The sequence below is a fragment of the Hemibagrus wyckioides genome, linkage group LG07 (genome assembly GCF_019097595.1).
Source record: "Hemibagrus wyckioides isolate EC202008001 linkage group LG07, SWU_Hwy_1.0, whole genome shotgun sequence".
Lineage (NCBI taxonomy): Eukaryota > Metazoa > Chordata > Actinopteri > Siluriformes > Bagridae > Hemibagrus > Hemibagrus wyckioides.
Window position 1 is genome coordinate 33,251,459 of NC_080716.1, and position 6,794 is coordinate 33,258,252.

The 6,794-nt window shown below is 40.4% G+C and overlaps 1 non-coding gene across 1 annotated transcript; it reads left to right on the forward strand.

The window, feature by feature from the left end:
* Window positions 1-5,966: 5,966 nt before the first annotated feature.
* trnak-uuu (transfer RNA lysine (anticodon UUU)) lies at window positions 5,967-6,039 on the forward strand. The gene has a single exon. It is a non-coding gene; the product is annotated as a tRNA-Lys (tRNA).
* Window positions 6,040-6,794: the final 755 nt, after the last annotated feature.

The following is a 6,794-nucleotide window of genomic DNA, read 5'->3' on the forward strand; positions in this document are numbered from 1 at the left end:
GACATGATCAGTCAAGACGGTATGCAGATTGCTGATAGTATAGTCACTAAACTGAACGAAACACATTCAGTATACACGCATTCATCAGGAGATTTCTCGAAAAATGTGACAACAGATGGTACAGCTTCACAAATGCTTGACTTAATACAAAGCCAGTTGTCATTTTCCAGAAATGACCCTCCTAGCTTCATAGGTGAAGTTTCTGACACTGTTGAATTAAATGAGTGGATAGATATCGTGAGAGACTACATTAAACGGAACAATCTGAGGAAAGAGCAGCAAGCGGAGGAGATTCTGGCCTATCTGAGAGGCAAAGCAAGGGATCTGGTCAAATTTGGTATAAGGAACAGCAACATGGACATTGTCCTGCGTTAGAGCGAGTCATGAACCTGTTGGAAAAAGTCCTGTTAAAAGAATCCATCGGCAGAGAGCCAAGTCGACGCTCAAAGCCCAATGTAAGTCTGCCTCGGATAAAAGGCCTCAATGACCTGCCATGCACTGTCGGTTCGAGCCCTGATCATTCTGGGCTCATGCATTGTCGTGACAAATAGTTATGCTTCCAGTGTTACTCTCCTGACCACTCCCGCTTAGGTTGTCTTAAGAGAGTAAAATCTCTGCTCTCTCACAAGCAGGGAAACTAGAAGATCTACACTCGGGGGAGGACGGTGTAGATCATAAAAATATTCCTCCCAACCAGTGTTGTATGAGTGACCCTACAGCAGTTTATAGTCTTTCTAATTCTATTGAGCCTGCAGGGACAACTGTAATTTTTCAGAACATGCACAAAGTACAGAGAATTGATAGTCTGTTTTACACAACAGCAACGGTATGGAGTGGCCTTCAACTGAAAGCTATGGTTGATGGTGGCTCTATGGTGTGCACATTAAGTGAGCATGCTGAAGGTCGCCTGTTACAGCACAAGCCCGACTTACTAAATCTGTAATCATAATCAGTTGTGGCGGACAACGTGTGACCCCAAAAGTGCTGTATGAACTTGAACTCACTGTTTATGCCTGTACAATGGCTGTTATATTTAATCCTGGGTAGCAACACTGTCAAATGGCTAATTCAAAAAAATGAAAGAAACCGACAGACGGGTGATTCTCACCAAATCTTGGTGTTAAAAACATGAAAATTTAAAAAATGCTTAAATTAATTTTTTTTTCAGACATTAAGAACAAAGTCTGGAGTGTTTGTAAACATTAAAAACTTTTGCGTACCATTTAACACCTTTTTGAACATAATTTGCAAAATAAGTCCTAAAAAATATCATTAACGCAACACTGTGAAAACATTAACACTGATAGAAAACCAAATACATTCTCAGTTTTAAAAATGGATTATTAATAATCATGCACAGTTACTTCAAGTTCTGAAATAATATTTATTTTTAATTTAATAGTTTTTAAATTTTTGACTGATTTCTCTCATTACCACAACACCGTCCACAATTTACAATTTACTAATTTCTATTAATTAAATTAACATCTAATAAACATGAGTTTCAGTAATGATATATAGGTTTTTGGTAATGAGGTTAATTATTTCGGTAATGATAATAACTATTCTAGTCTGAGATTTATACTGAGACGTGTGTACTAGTCTGAGATAATGCAGAAAGAAACAGATAATATTTACACAATCATGTATTCAAGTTTAAAACAGTTTTATTGTGTAGTGCTTCAAAAATACAAAAGCCAAAAAAAAAAATTAAGAAAAACATTAAAACAGGAAAAAACAGGAAACATTTCAACGTTTACCTAAAAAACATGAACCATTTTACCATGGCACTAAAAAATAACTGACCACTGTCTTTTTTTCTTTTCCTGATTCTTCTTAGTCAGCTCTTCAGTTTTCTTTATTTTACCAGTTTGTTTTTGTTTCTGATTCCTGGAAGCGGAAAGAAAGCATTACAGTAAATTAGTCTCATAACATGGGGGAAAACATTTTATATATACATCATCATATAGTATAGACTCTGTGTGTGTGTGTGTGTGTGTGTGTGTGTGTGTGTTCTATACTGGGCCTGAAGTGGTGGGGTAGAGCTTAATTTTAGTCTTTGAAATGAATTGAAAATTAAAGTAAACAAGAAAAAAAACAAAAAAAAAAAACAAATTACAAACAGAAGAACAAATAACTGTTTATTTATTATGTAATTAAATTACTAAATTATAACAAAATTGTGCAGCAAATTTATTAGGCTGCTGTCACATTAAGAATCACACGACCTCCATGCCTTAGTGTGGCGGGAATTTCCCCCAGTATGACCAGTACACTCAGTCCAGCACCAAAGTCCTGTTATAGTAGTGGCTAAAGGGGTGTGTGTGTGTGTGTGTGTGTGTGTGTGTGTACTGTCATGTATATTTCCTAACACTGTAGGGTGTTTATTGCTAATTACCCCTGCTGTAACATCTCCAAACCTAACCTCTCTCTCTCTCCCTCCCTCTCTCTCTCTCCCTCCCTCCCTCTCTCTCTCTCTCTCCCTCCCTCCCTCCCTCCCTCCCTCTCTCTCTCTCCCTCCCTCTCTCTCTCTCCCTCCCTCCCTCCCTCTCTCTCTCTCCCTCTCTCTCTCTCCCTCTCTCCCTCACTATCTCTCCCTCCTTCCCTCTGTCTGTCTCTCTCTCCTCCCTCTCTCTCTCTCTCTCTCTCTCTCTCTCACTCTCTCCTCCCTCCCTCTCTCTCCCTCTCTCTCTCTCACTCTCTCTCTCTCTGTCTCTCCTCTCTTTCTCTCCCTCCCTCCCTCCCTCCCTCCCTCTCTCTCTCTCTCTCTCTCTCTCTCTCTCCCTCCCTCCCTCTCTCCCTCTCCCTCCCTCCCTCCCTCCCTCCCTCTCTCTCTCTCTCTCTCTCCCTCTTCTGTACTCCTCCAGCAGTTCTGGGTTTCTGTATAAGTTTTTCCCTGAACTTTGTCACCCTGGCCTTTGCTAAAGCTTTTTTTCACACTTGCTGACTGTCTACAATGAAACAAATCATAAAGCAAAATATCAACATTTAGGAAATTTTATATTAATATTAAATTCATAAGAGAAATTTAAAGTTCTCTTTACCACAACTGGCCTTAAATGGTTGTGGTGTATGAGAATGGTGTTGCGGAGGAGGACGTGCCTCAGGATGTTTTGCTAACAATAAAGAAGCCATGATGGCTTTACTCATTTTTCCCAATGCAAATAACTAGACCTTAATAAAGTACATTTTCATAAAAAAATTGTAAATCTAAAAATTTTTGAAATGTAGAAAACTTCCTGTTTCTGTAATGATAATCCAAATGTCATGTTAACATTCTGACAATAGAATATTTAACATTTAACTGGAGAGATATGAAGAGATGATATTACCTGGTCACCATGGTAACTGTCCCATGTGCTCCATCACTCATAATCACACTTTATTTCCATTCTGTCTATCTAGAATAATCTAGTAGAACATCCATTTATTTTTTTCTAATTTTTTTTTGTTAATTTGTTTAAATTAAATCATAACACATTCAGACCCAGCCGGACGCGTTGTGGTAATGAGAATTTCAGCAGAAAATGCAGTAAAATAGAAAAATAATTCATTCTCATGTTGAAATTCCACATTGTGCGAGGTAGAGGACAGTACTGTCTTTATTCTGATGCTTTTTTATATCACTAAATTACTTTTTTTTTTATTTAAAATCATTAGTGCCGTGGTGTTTCAGTGGTTTCGTGAGAATCACCTGGATACTGGAGACTTGTGTCCAGCCCATCCAATTCTGATGTTGAATGTCACCAATTTCTGTCCCTGCTTTCGAATGCTTTTCGAATGGAAGGGACATGCCTGACAAGGTGGGCATAGCTAAGTTAAAGGAGAAAATAACCCTCCAACCAAACCATGAACCTGTTGCTTGGGCTCAGCTTTCTGAATCAACAGCTGTTTCTGTAGGGAGCACAGTTATTGTAGAGCCAACCCTCTCTAAGTGCTGTCCAAGGAATGTGATCATTGGGAGAGTCATCACACCTATTTGGGGCAGTAGATGGGTACCATTCAAAATAATGAATCCTACAGATAAAGTGATCATTCTTAAGAAAAATACTAAAATCGTGGACGTTTTGACTTGTATAGCTGTTGAAGAATTGGCTACACCTGAGACCCTGCAGAGTAATGTTCAGTGTGCTGCAAGTCCTGTGAACCATGTGCATTCCAGTGTTGAGAGGGCAGATGTGCTGGGAAAGTTAGGACTACAAGATCTGAATCTGGAGGCTTGTGAAGTGTCTTATGAATGGAAAGACAGACTTTTGGACCTCATTAAAAAGTATGAGTCAACGTTTTCCCGTGGAAGAACGGACTGGAGAAGCCACTGATTTCGTCCACAAAATCCACTTGGTGGAACGAGAAGCCATTTCGACTCCCTTATTGCCGTGTGGCTCCCTGCCATTATGATAAGCTGCGTACTGCCTTAAATGAAATGGAACTGAAGGGCATTATAAGAAAGTCTCAGAGTGAATATGCATCTCTGCTAGTTTTAGTATGGAAAAAGAATGGTGACTTCCGTGTTTGCACAGATTTCAGGTGGCTGAATGCGAAGACAGTAAAGGATGCCCACCCACCACCACACCAATCAGATGCACACGCAGCCCTGGGAGGCAATGTCTTCTTTTCCACAATGGACTTGACTTCTGGCTTTTATAATGTTCCCTTGTTTGAGAAGCATAAGAAGTGCACTGCTTTTTCTTCTCCTTTTGGCCTACACGTATATAACCGATGACCTCTGGGCCTTACCGACAGTCCAGCAACCTTTATGAGGATGATGTCCATTTTCGGTGATGAAAACTTCACTAGCCTTCTCTGCTACTTGGATGACCTGATGATTTTTGCTCCAAGTGAGCAAGTAGCTCTTGACAGGCTAGAACTCGTTTTCTCACGCCTGTGTAAGCACAATTTAAAGCTAGCACCAAAAAAGTGTATGTTCCTCAGGAGGTCCATTAGGTTCTTGGGACAAGTATGTGCCAGGCACAAAGAACGTTGTTGCAGACACCCTAAGCAGAGAGCCCTTTGTTAAGTCTTGTGTCAGCCATCGTCTGTTGAAAAAACCATATGTTTCTCTTCTGGAAAAGGTTCATGGAGTTGTTACCGGCACAGTGCAAGATGCTTTTCGTGTCTCTAACCACTGTCAGAACGTGCAGGCCACCAGCAATGGTCATGAATCCCAGAATGATGTGAAGAATTTACGTCATGGATCTTTTGATGCTGCTGAAGTCTCTGCTGCATTGAGTGCACGTTCTGGCGATGAGGTTAGTGTTTTACTTGCAGCCAGTCCATCATCACTTAATTTCCCTTCTGAAGACCCATCTGTAGCAATTTTCAAGACTCTCCAGCCTCCAAGAGATGTTCTGAGACGTAGGTGTCCTACACATAGTGAGAGAGCAAAAGAACCTAGATCTGTGACATACCTTTTGAAGCACTGGAAAAAACTTAAGATTCGAAATTTCATGATGCCGCCGGACACCAACGGAGTGCAAGAACTCTCTCCCTTGCAGCTGAAAGATTCTTTTGGCCAGGGATGAGTAGGGATATTAAACTGTATGTGAAGAACTGCAGGAGATGTGTAGTTGGGAAAACTCCAGAGCCAGATGCTTGTGCGCCCCTTGAGAGTATTTGGACCTCTGAACATATGGAGTTATTTCAGTATTGACTTTTGGTGTGCGGAAAAAAACTTCAGGGAAGGTCGTCGATGTTTTAGTAGTGACAGATCATTTCTCTAAAATGGTACCTTCAGACACCTTTGACCTTCAGTTACAACTGCACTGTGCATGAAACGCCCGGGTTTGCGCCTTTTTATTTTATGTTTGGGCGTATCCCGAGGCTGCCGATAGACAACATGTTTCAGCATGTCCTTTGTGATGACAGAGTGGTCAGCCATCATGAGTTCTTCACCACACTGAGAAGAGACGCAGTCTCAAAGAACAGAACCGTCATGCCATTCTTTACAATTCCGTTAGTTAATTGTAGCCTGGATAGCTCAGTTGGTAGAGCATCAGACTTTTAATCTGAGGGTCCAGGGTTCAAGTCCCTGTTCGGGCAGAAGTGACAGTTTTTGTGAATTTCCCTTGGATGGGATGAATAAAGTATCTATCTATCTATCTCTGAAAGGCATGAAGAAAGTTGCAGACAAGTGGGACTCCATACTTTATGAAATACAGTCAATGAAACCAGAGATTAATGTGTACAGGTTCAAGGATGCTCAGACTGGGAGAGAAAAAGTAGTGCCCAGAAATCTGTTGCTTCCAGTGAATTTCTTATCCTGGGATGGTGGTGATAATGAGTCTGTTCAGTCAAATTCCACCTGTGCTACTCGTGGCAGTGTTCCTGATTCTGCTCTGATGGATGATGCTGATCCTGTTTTTAAAGACTTCTGAATGGTTACAGCAAAGGTATGTGTTTTATTCTGTCGTTTTCTTGTTTTATGTAGGCAAACCATTAGCCGCTAGTATTAGCCACTAGTGCTAGCATAAGGTGCTAGCATTAACGCGCGAGTTATGTGTCATTAAGATTGCGTCCTATCTCTCTTCTTTCCTAAAATATATAAAATAGGTCACTTAAGGTTGTTGTTTCACTGCATTGATGTGATTTAAAGAAAGGTACAGTTTTATTTTATTTTCTCTTGTATGTTTTATTTAGATTTATGCCCATTATATGTTCACTGTAATTTAGAGAAAAAATGTAATTAGAGCAGCAGTCTTGTGAAGCCTCGCTGCTGACCGTTGTCATCGTGAGCTGTCATTTTAACCAACCAATGGTCCTGTTTGTCACAGACAATAAAAGGAAGCAGCCTTGAG